The following is a 15,568-nucleotide window of genomic DNA, read 5'->3' as shown; positions in this document are numbered from 1 at the left end:
TTTTGCCATAGTGGCACTTGCCCATTTTGGATCATTTTCTGCCTCTGAATATTATGTGATTTCTTGTTAAAGTGAATGACAAGATGATGTATGACACACTTGAGATGGTATTGAGCAGAGTATAGTTGGAAAATTGCAGTGATAATTTTCTTTTTACATCTCAAACTTACATGCCATTGAGGGGAAAAAAAAAAAGTGTAACAGGCAAGTCAAGAAAAAGCATAAGGGGAAACCTTGAAAAATTACAGGGAAATTTCCATAACAGATACACTAGTAATGCTGGTTTAATAATGATTTCCTGTCATGAACTATTTTTATCATTTGCCTGCTCTCTGACGTGGCATTCTATTTAACATTTTTGAGAGCCATGTTTTAATCAGATTAAGCTCAAGGAAACCGATAGGTATCTGTTTGGCTCATGACTTCTGCTTCTGTTTCTGATTTAGTCACAAGGCTATTGTTGCTGGAATCTTTTAAAACCCATTTTGCTTCCACTTGCAGCCGGCGCGCGGCTCACGGTGTGCGAGCCCGGAGGTTGCGTGCCAGGGATTTTCATGATATACGCGCGGGATGCATTATGGAATTATTTTGTAAATTAAAGACGACTGATACAAACGGTGTCTTTTCCTCATGTTATTAAATAGCTAAAAATAGCTATTTTTGGTTTCAAGCATAGTAATGTTTCTTAGGAACAAACTCACCCAAAGCAGTGTGCTAGGAAAGGCTGATCATGAATAATGCTGCATTCTGATCTACTTATGTAAAACAAAAATGCTTAATAAAACGGTGGATATTCTTGCATCATTTGATAGTGTGCAATGTTAATAATGCTTCCCATACAAGAGATGTCATGAGAATAAAATATAAATACATCTATTTTTAACTTCGGTATTTTCATGTTGTTCAATCATTTTATTAAATTAAAGACAGCAGAAAAGTTTGTAAGCAAAATTCTTAGTTAGGTTCTCCAATATTGTGCACATCCTGCAAATTTAGGAAATGCCAAAAAAAAAAGGTGCTGTATAACTTTGGGGATTATTGGTTGTGCTTGGACATTAGTGGACTTAGCACCTCATTCAGTGGTCTCGGCATCTTGGAGCATGGGGGAGGACCAGCAGCCTGGCTTTTAAAAAGCCCTATCTATACATGCTTTCGTAATTTCCAGAGCAAAAAACACTTATTAAATTTCTAATGACCTCTTTTGTCTATTGCAAATGCAGATTTTTACCAATACAGTAGAGACATCAACAGCTTGGTTTGTATTGTATCTTCCTTCAGTGTGTTGTTTATTTGGTTGATGTGCTAGAAAACTGTGAGCCTAAGAATTAATAAAGGTTATTAGTTACTTTCCATAATAAAATTAGCTGACCTTTAAATAAGAGCATTATACAGGGGATCTCTAAGTGATAAAATGACAGAATGCATTTTTATTATGGTAGCCATTTTGATTACTAAATCTTACAGTCACAATATAGAAAGTAGGTGTCGTGATTAAATGTTGCTCTTGAGTGTGTGTTTGCAGACAACAATGGAATAACTGGAATTTTTGTATTCAAGACAGAGTTTAACCCCTTGGTTACAGTTTCTGCCACTTCTAATATTTGTTTACATTTGAACAACACAGAAAAAATGAAGACGCAACTTAGTTTTCTAAAAATGAATGTCCTTTGGAACCAACAGCAACGGGAGTTTTCTGTGGTTTTTATTAAGCATGATTATATGCAGATTCCTTGAGTGCTTGAACAGACTGTCTTGGGTTGCTATCAGGCATACGTGATGTACACCCTGTAACTGGTCACATGCAGTTCACTGTATCAGTGTGCTATTATTTGTTAATCTTTCCAGTGTCTGAATTGTTCTACCATTTTAAAGAGAGACTTACTGTAAAATATAACATTGCACGTGAAGTTTACGTGCACACCTTTTGTTTTTAAGTTGGGAACAGGATACACCTCATTTCCAAAGTAGCTATTAAAGCAAAGTTTCTTAATCTTTTTTTGTACTAATACAGGATTTGTACTAAATAATGACATTATTAATTGTGCCAGATCTTATAAAGGCTTTAAGGATGTTCTCTATTATTATTGCTATTTTTGAAACTTTGATAATATATATAATGATTATATTATGGCTTGGATTTCAGGTGAATTCAGTACAGCAGCACAAGCAAATCTTTAGTTGTTCAAATTTTGACTAGGTCTTACAACATTTGTTGAAATCCTTACAAGATATTCATCTATTTGTAGCATCATATAGGTCTGTCTCCCCATCTGTCTCTGTTTTTCATGACAACGAGGCTCTGGTACATGGTGGTTGTTGGTTTTTTTTTTCTTTTACTTTAGTACTTATTCATTGAAGCCCACTGTAATGCTGTTTCTATCATAGTTATTTGTCCAACAGCTTTTATTGATCATTTGTGATAAAATAAAAGATTTCTTTATAGGGAGAAATTTTAACCAGCAATCAGTGAATTCAGTTTAATTAGATTGAGATTTAAACGGTAGGAAAACTAATGTAATCAGAACCCATTTATGTACTATTAAATAAGTGAATTACTAACATAATGTGGTGCCAAAATCTAAGGAAAATTGGGGAAAAAAAAGTTCTCACTGAATTATTTTCTGCTAGGCCATTTTTATTAAGGAATTCATACAACTTTTGTATTTTAAAAGTAAGGGTATGAATCTAAGGTTCAGATTCCCTCCAAATAAATCCTTATTTAACAGGATATCCCTGAGACTCCCCCCCCCCCCCCCCAGTATTGGCAGCCTGACTAAAATAGTCTCATCTGGTTTAACTAAAATCTTTGCATTACTTGGCGGTGGTTTCTTTTGTACGTGGTGCTTAGAGCTCATTGAAGCTCAAACGATACAGGAAATGCAAATCATGCAAATCATCCTCACGCTGACGATGTACAGTGGCGTGATTGAACAGCAGTACGTATGGCTCGTGGGCTGACCACATGAAAGAAGTCATTTAAAGACCAGATGAGCCCAAGCTGGGTTAAGTTAGACTATGTGTGAGCTTCAAAGCTTATAGAATAGCATCCTTTTTAAAAATAAATTTATTTTATTAATAACACCTGCACTGAGTTCTTAAACAGTGAGAACATGTATAGATGAACGTTACATTAAATATACGCTGTACTTAAATCAGAAGGGAAAATTGTTATTTTTGTGGAAATTCAGGTATGCAGTCATTTTGGTGGAAGTAGACCACAGTCTAATGCACTGCAAAAAAGTCCAGTTTGGGTTTGTTGTACATAAAAGCCCAACTCTTCTCTGCCTTTCAGGTAAAAATGAAAATAAATGGGAGATAAAAGGGAATTTTGTCTGTGCAGGAGGGTTAAGAACAGGCTTTCTGTAAGTGCTTTTGAATGGAGAGAAGAGGGAGGTTGAGTGCTTGCTGCTTCAGATTTCTCGGCTAACGTAGAAAAAAATGCTGCATATTTTTTTCCATACTTCTGAAGAGCTCTGTCTGTAGTTTCAGGGCTCTATCCTTTCCATAAAGCTGAGCCCTTGCGACGTTGTGTAACTCTGAACCTCGAAAGTGATGTGGTTGGGAGAGCAGCTGGGCTTCATCCGGCAACTCTTGTGAGTTGGATGTGCAAAGACCTATAGGCATAACCTGAGTAAAGTTGCAGGTAAAAATTGCTAGTAGAATAATAAGCATTTTTCGTATTAATCTCGCAACAAAAAGAGAACGGATGGTATATTCTTAAGGACCTTATTACCTATTCTTACCTTGGGTAACACTCAACATGGGTGGCTCTTTTGCTCCTAGTAAGAGTCTTATTTCTTAGGAGTGTCTTTTTTTTTTTTTTTTTTACAGCCCTTATTTGCTTTTCTTTGGTGTTTGGATGTTTTTAAAAGTTGAGATTCATTCAAATAATGTAACATGACACAAAGCTGGAAAATGCTGCTCTTGAACTGTTTTTGCGTAATCTTGTTTAATTTTTACTTGAAACAGTAGCCCTAAGGAGGTTTGTGGTGGGGGCCGGTCAGGACACTGCACTGTATCACCCTGATGGATGTAATTTTGGCTTGATATTTTCTCACTAGTGCCTTGCTCCTCCTTGATTTTGTTCTTTCTACTAATACACAGGAGCAAGAGAGAAGGAAGAAATTAATTTTTTTATCCTTTACCTACCGGATTGCTTCTTTACCTACCGGATTGCTTCTTTCCCATCAAGTCAATCCACAGGTCCTCCATCAGAAGGAAAGAGGGAGATTTCTCATCTTTTTTTTCCTCTTTCTTTTTCTTTTAAACAGTAACTATATTCCTTTCTTTAATTTTATTGCCATGCTGAGCACGTACAAGTGATGGTCATAAAGCCAGCTTACTGGGGGGTTTGGGTTCAGTTGGGGCTGGAATGGTTAAGTTCCTTCCTTCTGTGTGGTTTGCTTGTTTATTAATTTCTTTTTTAAGAAAAGAAATAATGGTGAATGAATGCATGGCATCCTGAAATCATCGCAAGATGCTGGGGAAAGGAATATGGTACATAACTACTGTTTTTCTGAGCTGGTTTGTAGAGTCATCCCTTATGGGGAATATTTGTGAGACTTCTGGCACGGGCTTCTGGGCATGCGTTTATACATCCAGCACACACATAGTGTCTTAATAGAAACAGGAATTTAAATTAGAGATAATATTAAATTATCTTTTGTACTCAGTGCAAGAAATACCAAGATGCAGGAGCTAACAGAGAAAGCAAAAAAGAGATTTTACTACTTGTATCTATAATAATTTAATGTAATTTAATATCCATTTCAGTGTTTGACAGGAAGTAAAGATTACTTAAATATTTGTACCTAAGAGCACAGGGCTGTATATAGATCTTTGAATTTTAAAGTTAATTTGTTTCTTCCAGCAATATATAGAGATATATACAGAAAATTAATCCCATATGATTGTACAGCTACCAGTGCTCCAGAACTTTTTTGGAAATACTTTCCAAACAACATCTCCGGTCATCTTGACAAACAGCTTGAGTAAAGTTTCCTTTGCAGGAGCCCCTGAAAGGTTTTACGTGTAGTCCAAAGGCATCGCTGGAAAAATGGTGTTATTTGGAGACCTTGACCAAAACTATTACACTATGCTCAGTTTCTGCAGCTATGAAAGCTTGTCGGCCAGCCACCTCGAACAGATTTTTAGCTTTCTGTGATGGAGAGACGCGTGATCTTTTCCCAATAACAAATCAGCTGTTGTGAACGATTTTCCTGGCCACGGTTTAAATAGCTTAATTCAGAATGTAGCGCTTCACAGTTATATGGTGGAATTTGATAGAAATGCAGAAAATATATAGGTATATAGTATATGTGCATGTTGTGTATATGTGTACGTATATCTGTGCGTGCATGCACGCAAACATGTGTGCATATACATGTACTATCTGTGCCTGAAAATATGATATCTCAAAATACCGACTCGCTACATACGGTCCCACGAAGATATCATTTTATTTCAGGACGCCTGTCAGGTACTGTGGTGAGCAGGGTCCTTAAGATATGTAGACAGAGTGATAATATATGAGTTGATTAAATCACTAGACCGTGACACTCACTTATCTTCAATTCTGGCTTGGGCTCCTGAGTTCTCACTGTGGCCCTGGTTCTCCTCGTGGCCCTCGATAAGCAAGCTTTGGCCTCAGTTTCTTAATCTTAAAGATTAGAAAGCATCTAGTCCATTCTCCTGACTTTGTGATGTATGACTTCAGCCCCAGAGGCGTGTATTTGTCCTGCATGTTACCGGGGAATAACGGGCATTCAGCATCGGATGCTTTATTTAATGATAAAAGGAATTCAGAAGTTTCAGGATACGATAGTTGCATGTGAGGTGTGTTGGGAAAACATAACTTGTAAAATACCTGAAAGCCTAAAAGCATTATTACTAGATTATTACATTGTTATTGTATTTTTCCATGTGGGGAAAATCTCAAAATGTTGGAGCATTGGGGTTCGCTTTGCTTACTCAGGGAATGCATCTGTGTTGTAAAAATTGACTTTAACGTGACTGTAAATGACTAGGGTAGTAGTTAACCCTGCAAAACTCTCAGCCGGGAGCTGGAGAACAAAAATGGGCAAAAGACTTCAGCTTCAGAACTGTCAAATTCTCTCACTTTAGTTAGTTTAGCTTTTTCTTTGAATTTTCTCCTGTGTGTCTCTGCCCTGGCGTTGGTCCCTTATGTCCCCTGTCAGGAGCTCCAAACTGCCTTGCCCGAGCTGCAAAGCTGAGACCCTTTTATTCCTTTTCTTTCGCTGGTGACTTTATAAATAAAAACCTGTTATGATGACATGTGAAATAAAATGATAGGGCATCAATACAGATTACACTTAAGAACATGTTATGTAAATGGAAATAAAACAGCTTATGGTTTATGCCAGGCATGATGCAAGTTTTATTTAATAAATATATGACTGAAGGGTTACATTCAATCCAAATGCACCCCTTTGTGATCTTTAGCCATGTTTGTAGAGAAACCTCTCTTAAAGCACTTAAAGCTTAATTCAGAACAGACAAAACAATTATTTTTTGAAAGTCTGATGAAATGTGTTTGGCAGCTTTTGAATTTAGGAGAGTGTTTGTCTCACTTCTTTGAAATCTCACTTCAGTCGGTCATTCAGCCATTTCGGTGTAATTGTTCAAATCTGGTAGCGAGTATGGGCTTTGCCGAGTTAAAAAAATGTTCTAATCAGAAAGCGTAGAGGCTGAAAATAGTGTGTAATACACAGAGACTGACAGTTTCCTTATTAATAGGCTTTTGAATATTGGCCTACCTGCTGTCCCTGTGGTTTTGGTGAAGTGCTGGTTGTTAAATATCTCCATTTGGGTAGGGGTTTGGTCCTCTAAATACAGGTCTGGAGACTCTTAAGCCTTAAATAGTCTTATTTTAATTTCTTAGGGAACAGAAGTGCCACTTTGTCTTCTGTAAGTATAAACGATGTACGTTTATGCACCGATGTGTGTGACTGTTTCTTATAGGAAGAGAAGAAAGAAGATTGACACTGCACAATGTAGTTTTATAGTTGAACTATTGCATGAACACGGAGCAGAAACATTGACGTTGTAGTTCTGATTGTCACTTCACTGATCACATTGAATTGTTTGCTCGGTTTATATTAAAGCAGGAAAGTTGCCACTATGCTGCAGCAACAGATATTACAGAAGTGTGAAGGGCAGTTGGGAGAAATAAATATTTGCACTTCCCTTGTATTTTTTTGTAATATTTGATGAAGATTTATTTTTTTATATGTGTATATGAAGGAGTATGCACTTTGTGACTATATATTAAAATCACTAAGTTATTCGTAATGTTCTGTAGCGCTGCCTGCTCCTGACAAACATCTGATACGGATCATATGCCTCTAAAAAGAGAAGTTCCTCGAGCAAAATATCCTCATGAAAACAGGTTGGAGATACTCACATTCTCTCGCTTGCTCTCACTCGCATGTTACATTTTGGCACGTTGTAGAAGCAGGTAGCATATCTACTACCTGCTGTTGAAAGTGTTGAAGATACTGAATTATTTATTCCATCTTCTGCACTATCCAAACTCGTTTTGGGTAGTTTGACACATCTCGGTCTTCCATATGGATACTTCATGGTGACGGAGTTGCCAGCTGCTCAGGTTTTATGACAGTCTGAGTTTTTTCGAGGACTGTATTAGTTTTCTGGGAAGAATCCCGCTTTTCTTGAGGTCCCCATTCTTAGGCAGTATTTATGCCTTGGGTTGATGCTCTGGTGTGGGAGGTTTTGGGGGAAAATTAGCTAAGAGCTTCCATAAAAATATTTTTTAAAGGACTTGATGTTTATAGATTGTGTGAAATTAAATCAGAGCCATGGGATATTAGAAAAATGTGAAATCCATTTGCTAAGAAAACTAAGTTCCTTTTAGCGGTAGTCTTCGAATTTGTAAAAAGAGTGTTTGGATATCAAGGTGTGTTAAGCAGCGTACAAACCAGTCTGAAATACTTTGGAGAACAGGATTTTCGGGGCTCTGGAAACGTAAAACTGACTGGTCTGCTAAGACCCTGCTCATTGTCTCTGCAATTGTGCAAAGTGAGTGGGTCTTCTGTTTTAAAATATAAAATGTGTAAACCTGAAAATTGGGAGAAGATTTGAGTTTTGAGTTAGCCAAACCTTTTTAAAATAGAGGAAAATCAGCCATTGTTTTACTTTGCCATTCATTCATTCGAGCCTCTGTTCATGTGCACCTTTTAAAAGGGAACTCTGACTATTTTGGTGGGTCTGCGCTGCACTGAGTTTGATTCCCCTTCAGTGGGTAAATCAATCTCACTTGCAGTAAGGTCAATATATCTGTGAAGTTGACTGTCTCTTCTCTGGATCCAAAACGACAGCAGGTGATGTGAAGTAACGGTCCTCAAACTATGTTGTTCAGATTTGCTACTGAATAGTAGTGTTGTTATACGTAGTCTTAGGACTTCTCTGTGTTGCTACAACCTCTTGGGCATATTGTGTTTTTCATGCCAGTCATTTGATATGTTTGTTTTTTCTCCAGAGCTGGACAGATAAGACTCCCAATGAACCGAATTTGCAGACTTTAAATCAATAAATAATGCTATTTAAATGTTACCTAATTGAGTAGAACATCGGTCTTTAAAAAAGTCTTTTCACTATATATCACTACATCCTGTATATTTACCCGTGGTGAATTTGTTGCCTTTGGACACTACGTCCTTTCTTGCTGCTTTTTTTTTTCTTGCTCCGTCACAGCGTGTATTTGAGCAGTTAGTTCGTACATCTTATGTAAACCTTCCAGCAATGGCTACTTTTCACTAGTGGGTTATTCTGATTTGCTTATGTTCTGCTCTGATTAGATGCCTTCGCTTCATTATTTAATGCTGACGAAACCTGAGTGAGGAAGATGATGTGGATTCATGGCTTTCTCTTTCCCCCCATCACCACAGCTAGAGCTGCTTGGTCTCGACCTCTCCCTTTGTAGAAACAGAGAGGACGATGTAGCCCATGGTGAACAATCTGGCCACTGAAGTAAAAACGTGCATCTGTCAGTAATTAATTGAAGCCAAATTTAATTACAAATCAGGGAAAAAAATACCACCACACACTTAATAAAATTCAAGAAGCTTCAGTGTTGTTGCCTAAAATCCAAAGCAATCCAAACAAAATACACCCCCCTCAAAAGTCTAAAAGTCTTATCTGTGAGAGAGTCTCTTTCAAGCTCACTTCTTGACGTTAAATAGAAAAGTAGTTTTGATTAAGTGTTTTCACATCCTTTTCGGTATCTTTTTGAGTTAAAGGTCATCAAAAATAGTGGTAAGTGTTTAAAGCTACGGCTTAACCAATTGTCAGCTGGGGTTCTGGCCCCAAAATTGGGTTCTGAGATTTGATTGTAAATATTCCCATCAGCTGGTTGAAATCCAGATTCAGAGTTATAGGAGGGAATTGAGAGAGAACCCAAATCATTTACAAATGTAATAATGCATTTATGTAACCTCTTGAATATTTGAAATGTGAGAGATTTGCTGTTATTCAACTTCATCCCCATTCTAGTTTTGCTGGATAACATCAGTGGGGTCAGCAGGTGGAGACGGGAGGTTCTCAGAAATTCTACTCTCGGTCCTAACAGAGGTCTGAAAATCTGGCTGGCATGAGGAGACATGGGAAAGGGTGGGACATGCAGTAGCGGGGCTGGAAACGCAGCCCGCTTCTACTCCAGCTGTGTCAAATAGCAGATGTGCACGCAGAGAGTTGAGAGGTTTTTTTGGGCTATGGTATATAGGAAGAAGGGGAAAATGCATTTGATTTCTGGGTAGTAAATTCTTTTGGAAAATGTAACGAAGGTCTGTCACAGTAGGAACAAAAATTTCAACTGTGATCCAAAATAACATACTATAAAATGAGGGAGGATGTATTTTTAAAGAAAATATCAAAAAAAGGATTGGCAGTATGAGTTCAAAACAAGCTATTCATTTCTACTCTATTTTAGCATACAAGGCAAACCCCAAATCCAAACCTATTGAACTGGTAGCAGCCATGAATATTTATCACTGTGTACTCTATGTACGTACAGTAATTACAGCAAGAGGAAAAAATATTTTTCTTTACAATTAATATTTGTAAACGTTTATGAAAGTACGTAGAAATAAATAAGACAAACACATGGCCTAATTAAGATGAAAGGCATGACAGCCCTTGTGATTTGTTCTGAAAAATAAAGAACATTAAAATAGTAAGACTTAATTATTTCTGTAAACATTTCAAATTGTGCTCTATCTAGAAAACCTTAATTTATGAGATAGATATTATAATATCTATAAGCATTTTTGACATTTGTACATTCCATGTCAAAAAATTATTGTTAATTTATTATTTGTTATACTGTATACCATCATGTATTATCACTTATTAGTATTTATTGTTCAGAAATTCAGAGTCATCTATTGTTTAATGGGAAATGGAAAAGCATTTTAAATCTGATTGCAATTTGTGTATTCTTGGTCTAGTGATAAAAAAGCAACTTCTGCAAGTTGATCATAGAAAAATGTGTGTACTAATAAACAAAAGTAACTGGTCTGTTTAACATTCCAGGCATTAATGATGCTACTTGATACAGAGTTTACATTTGGAAAAGAACTTAAAGCCAAATCCATGGACTTGTCTGAATGGCTGGGTTGAAATCAAGGAAAGAGTATGATGGAGGAACCAAAGCCCTCAGGTTTGATCTTGAGGAGCTTGAAGACACCATCGTCTTTGAAACCCTTGTTTCTCAAGGCAGATACGTTTATGGTCATACTCCTGTCTTTTCCTTGACCTTTGAGGAGGCAACATAGCAGAGCAGTGTTGAGTACTCCATATCCCAACCGCGCTTGCCTTCACCAGAAGGATGAGCCGCCCCTAATCTCACTGCGAAAGGTTCCCCTAACGGCTCCTGTTATTTGCTATAAAGTTGTGGTTGGTTTCTGGAGAAAATGTAGTCGTCAGCAGCGGCGTGACTGTGTTCTGTGGTTTACGGTTATCGATGATGAGTCGTTGGGTCGTAGCGCGTGCGTGGTCTCCGGTGGCACCCTGACTTCGCTCTGCTGAGTGCGCGAGAACCGTGCCCAGAATAAAACCGTATTTGGGATAAAAGTCTGAGGGTTTAAGACTCTGCTGTATGACATTAGGCCTGCCAACTGAAATTTCAGGAAAAAGAAATGCGCTTATAAATACAGTATAATTTGGGGCTTGGCGAGAACAAAGCAGTCAGTGCCTTGTGAGAAGCATGGTGGGATTTGATGCCTCCAAGTGCTCAAGGTTTTAGTTCTAGATTGGTGTGAAAACACTTCTTCCAGCATTACGCTCCCCTCCCGAAGGCTGGATGAACGTCAATTCGGTCAGTGCCATCTCACGAACAGTCTCTTTTTAAGTACGTGTTTCCTCTAAAAGGCTCGTATTTGTAGTGATATCCAAATCTAACTCTGTTTTATTGTAATGCTGCACCTGGCAGATGAAGAGTGCTCGTACCTCTTTTCTGGGCTGCCAGATCTTCAATCGTAAACTCATTTTGCTGTGAATGTGGTTGTTTTGCAGCAGAGATTTATGGCCTTGAATTTCATTTGCAGTGCAGGAGACTCCCTGTTGCTGCTGCAGGATCGTACCCTACAGCAATCCTCCTTTTCCAGGGAGAGCTGGGTTACCTGTGCTGCGATGAAAACGGTGGCCACGTCCATCAGTCCGTCGTGCTGGCAGAGCTTCTGCCAGACAGAGGGAGTATTCCAGTACAAATCAGGTGCTGTTTTAAACTCGCTTTGTGCTATAAGCCTGGTAAATGGGAGAGTTCAGCTTCCATATCCATAGATACATAAATATGTCCTGTGTGGTCTCCCAAGGGGAAGGCAAAATGTGTTTTTAGTTAAGTTGCATGGGAATTTAATTGAAAGATTTAGGGCAATGCCATAAAAGAGTAAATCACAGTTACGTGACACAAAGAAGATTTATAAAGCAAAATAAAAATACTTGAGGACCTTTTATAATTTGTTTGATAAAGATGGAAACCTGTGTTAGTCATTTTGTCTGATGGTAATTAAAGAAAAAGTAATGCCTTTGATATTTTATTGATTTTCAGTCCTTTGGTATAAAATAATGGGAAAGACAATAGCAAAAGTCAGAGCATTCTTCGGACACATCGCAGCTCTGAACTGCAAGCACGCTCAGCTTCCTTCCCATGAAAATTTGTGTGAATTAAGCACACGCTTAACATAATTCATACAAGTAGCTCCTCGGAAGTCAGAAGGACTATTAAGTGATTCAGATCAAGCAGAAACTTAGTGTAAGACCGGAGCTTGTGTGGATGGTGGCCCTGAAATTTGGCCAGCCTCCAAGGCAGTGGGGCTACTGCATGTGTGATGGTGCTGCTCTATGGAAGAAGGTCATGTGTAACCCAGTAAAATACTTGGGGATATTTCGGAGAGGAGAGCTAGGGCGGTTGCGTTAGAAATGTGACCTTCAGCGCAGGTTTTGTGAGGATTCGCACAATATATTTATTGAAGAGGACTGTATATATTAAATGTTGTAGAGTTGATAGGTCTAGATAAGACTACCATAATAGCAGTTGAAATGTGGGGGGGGGGGTTGTGAGATGGTGAGTTAATGATGTAGCTGTTAATTTGAATTTAGCAGACGTTTTAAATATAGGTTTCTCTTACAGAGACAAAAGTTGCAATTTAAAGCTCTTTGGTGGTCTAAAAACAGCTTAATTCTCTAGTAGCATGGTAATAAGTACTAATCCAGCTTATACAGTGATTGTAGTATGTCATGTTTGTGAAAGATTGCCTAACTCTGCTTTCTCTGGGTTTTATGTTAATTTTTTTAAATTAAACATAAAACCTTATAACATCTTTATGCTGAGATAAACTGTTCAATTTAACTTGTGCTCAAGCAGCAGCTGTCAGGAATTATCATGTTTCGAGCGTTCTTGCCATCACCTTGTGTCTCTACCTCCCGGATACACTCCGTGGGATGATAAAGCTCACCTTGTTAGGATTTATTACTTAAATAATAACCCGAGGTAAAAGGAAAGTTGATGTCACACGGAATGACAACTGACATATATTTATATCGCACGCTACATTATAATAAACTTTCCTTTCTTCCCCTTGTAATAGGTGTTAAGTGGAAATACACTCCAGCATATCCTCCAGTGCCCTGCGTGAGTCCATTAGCCACGTATGTGGCTGCTCTGTGGGCACGTTCACGGGGACTCGTGCTGTCAGGTTATTCAAGCTTATAATGCCGGAGAAATTGGTTATCGTTGTTGGCTAGCAGCTTTTATGCCAGTAAAGAAACAAGTATAAGAGCGTCTCATATTTGTTGGGTTAAATTCTGGAAATGCCGTGAAGTAATGCAAGTGAATCGGGAAGACTGTTTTCTAATATTACCATTTAAATGATTTTATTTTTACTTTTTCTTGCCATAAGAAGCGTAAGCCGTGTCTTTTCAGGCTCTAAATCTGAATTTGCTGGTAATCGCAACAGTTTTCTCTTGACACCGGTTTATCAATGAGCTGGGCAGTGATAAGCGATCTGCTTGTTAGTCGACTCTTACCACTTCCCATTCACAGTGGAGAACATTTGGGTCTACCCCTTGCAAGCGTTCCAAGTTTTGAGCCTTTCTTGCCTTGCTAGAAGCCAGCCTCAAGCTCTTTCTAATGATGCTATTTGAATTCCTCCGGTTTGTCTAAGCTGGTACTGCCAACACTTTTTTTTTTCCATTCCTGTGGATATAACCATCTTTTTTTTCATATTCTTCTCCTAGTTATTCCGTCGTCCATCTAGGCGAGTTCAGATATTTGAGCTACCCGGTTTTGTCCAAGCTTAAATCTCGGATCTCATTTCTCCTGGTCCTCCCCGTTGCCCTTTTCTCGCCAGGCACCCCCACCGTCTTCTCTTTCCACGCTCGCTTTTGTGCCTTGCTCTGCGCTCCTTCCTGTGTTTTCCATCCCGATGTGCCATCTCTTTTTTTTCCCTCTCTTCCTTCAAACGCAGCCAAGTTCGTAGGTGGTATCCTGCATCAATACAGTTTTCCTCCTAACTCATCGCAGAAAGCGATTTTCTGAAAAAAATCAGTAAAGGATAAACTGTAATGCAATCCCAAAGTAGCAAGAATTTTGCCAAGCAACCATTTTGTCTCGTTTTTGTAATATTTGGGGTATGTTTGCTCCTGTTTGTATTTTTCTTTGTCACTCTAGTGCTAAACTCGCAGCCGTTGCTGAGCAGGGGTCTTGCATCGCCCGTAGGAAGCTTCCCTGCCTCTGTCTGGCACCCAGGTTGTTATGAGGTCCAGAGGTTATTACTCTTCATGACAAATAAATGATGACTTACGTAAAACTATTTTTTCCTCTTAGTATGGCTCGTAATAAACCCCAGCTCCTATCTTAATTGGCATTCTGTTTGACAGTCCCTTTAGAACGATCAAATATTTGATGAACAAGGCAATAACATTCATCTCTTACTTTCGTAAGCCTTTCAGATTAGCATTGACTGAGGTTGATGAAGATGGATACAGGATCTGTTTTCTAGGAGGTGTTTGTTCTGTAGATACAGATTATCTAAGACCGGTGTGTCTTAGCATAGGTGATATTATGATACATATATCTATATGGCTGTTTGGGGAAGTTCATGAGTTTTAAGGTTGACAGCCAGAAATCAGAAGTTTTTAGTATTAGTGATGTTGGTTTGGCAGTAAACTTGAACACAAAATCCATGTAAAAATAGGAAGAATGGGAATAAAATAGGTTAAAGAATAAGAATAAAAATGGGAAAAAATAGGAAAGATTTTAAAAGAATTAAACATTGCAAATAAATTCTGAATCTGAACCACTAAAATGGCGGATGGCAAAAAAAAGTCAGAAGCATGCTGTGTTGAAAAGTAGTTTATTAAACCTTAATATTTTATGTGCAATAAATACCTGATCTCAATTTTATTTTTTCTTCTTTTATCTCTTGTGATGAGAAACGTATAACACAAATGTCTGTGGCTCTGCAGTTCTCTGTAGGTACAGGATTCAGTTTGCTTGAAAGCAGCGTTAGCCAGGGGACAGGAGATACTCGCATACTTTTGGTGAAATGCAGGGGAATCTGCCACTGGTTACAGCAGGGTCACGATTTCATATTACACATTTAAATACATTCATTTTCTGATAGCCTGGTAAGTTATACGAGGCTAAGATAGCAGCTTGTTAGTGCTGTTTGTGCCTGCTTTATATAATTGACGGATGTGTGCAGTGCTGTAGACTGTGGAATAGCAGGAGTGCTACAGCAATACTGGGGTGCAAGGGTAGAAACAACATTTCATTATAGAGGATACCTAATAAAAATGTGAAAATAAAACAGAAAAAGGGTGAAGGAAAAAAAAAAAAAGAAAACCAGACCATACTAGATAAGTGCACTGCATAAATCAAAAGGGTTTCTGTCATAACATGAACATGTGCCATTCCTGCTCATATATTGAATTTCAGTAGTCGGTTGCATAAAGAAGTAAAGTGTAATGAAACTGGCAAGCAAAGTATTCCCTAGTCAGCCTTATCTTTGTTCCATTTGTCCTTCAGATA

At 38.2% G+C, this 15,568-nt stretch overlaps 1 protein-coding gene across 13 annotated transcripts in view; it reads left to right on the top strand.

Annotated features, from left to right (window-relative positions):
* GTDC1 (glycosyltransferase like domain containing 1) overlaps window positions 1-15,568 on the top strand; it is a 184,264-nt gene that overhangs the window by 77,722 nt on the left and 90,974 nt on the right. The gene's annotated exons all lie outside the window — the stretch shown is intronic.

This window comes from Buteo buteo, chromosome 5 (genome assembly GCF_964188355.1).
Source record: "Buteo buteo chromosome 5, bButBut1.hap1.1, whole genome shotgun sequence".
Lineage (NCBI taxonomy): Eukaryota > Metazoa > Chordata > Aves > Accipitriformes > Accipitridae > Buteo > Buteo buteo.
The sequence above is the reverse complement of the archived record's forward strand: the minus strand, read 5'-3'. Positions and strand labels throughout refer to the sequence as shown.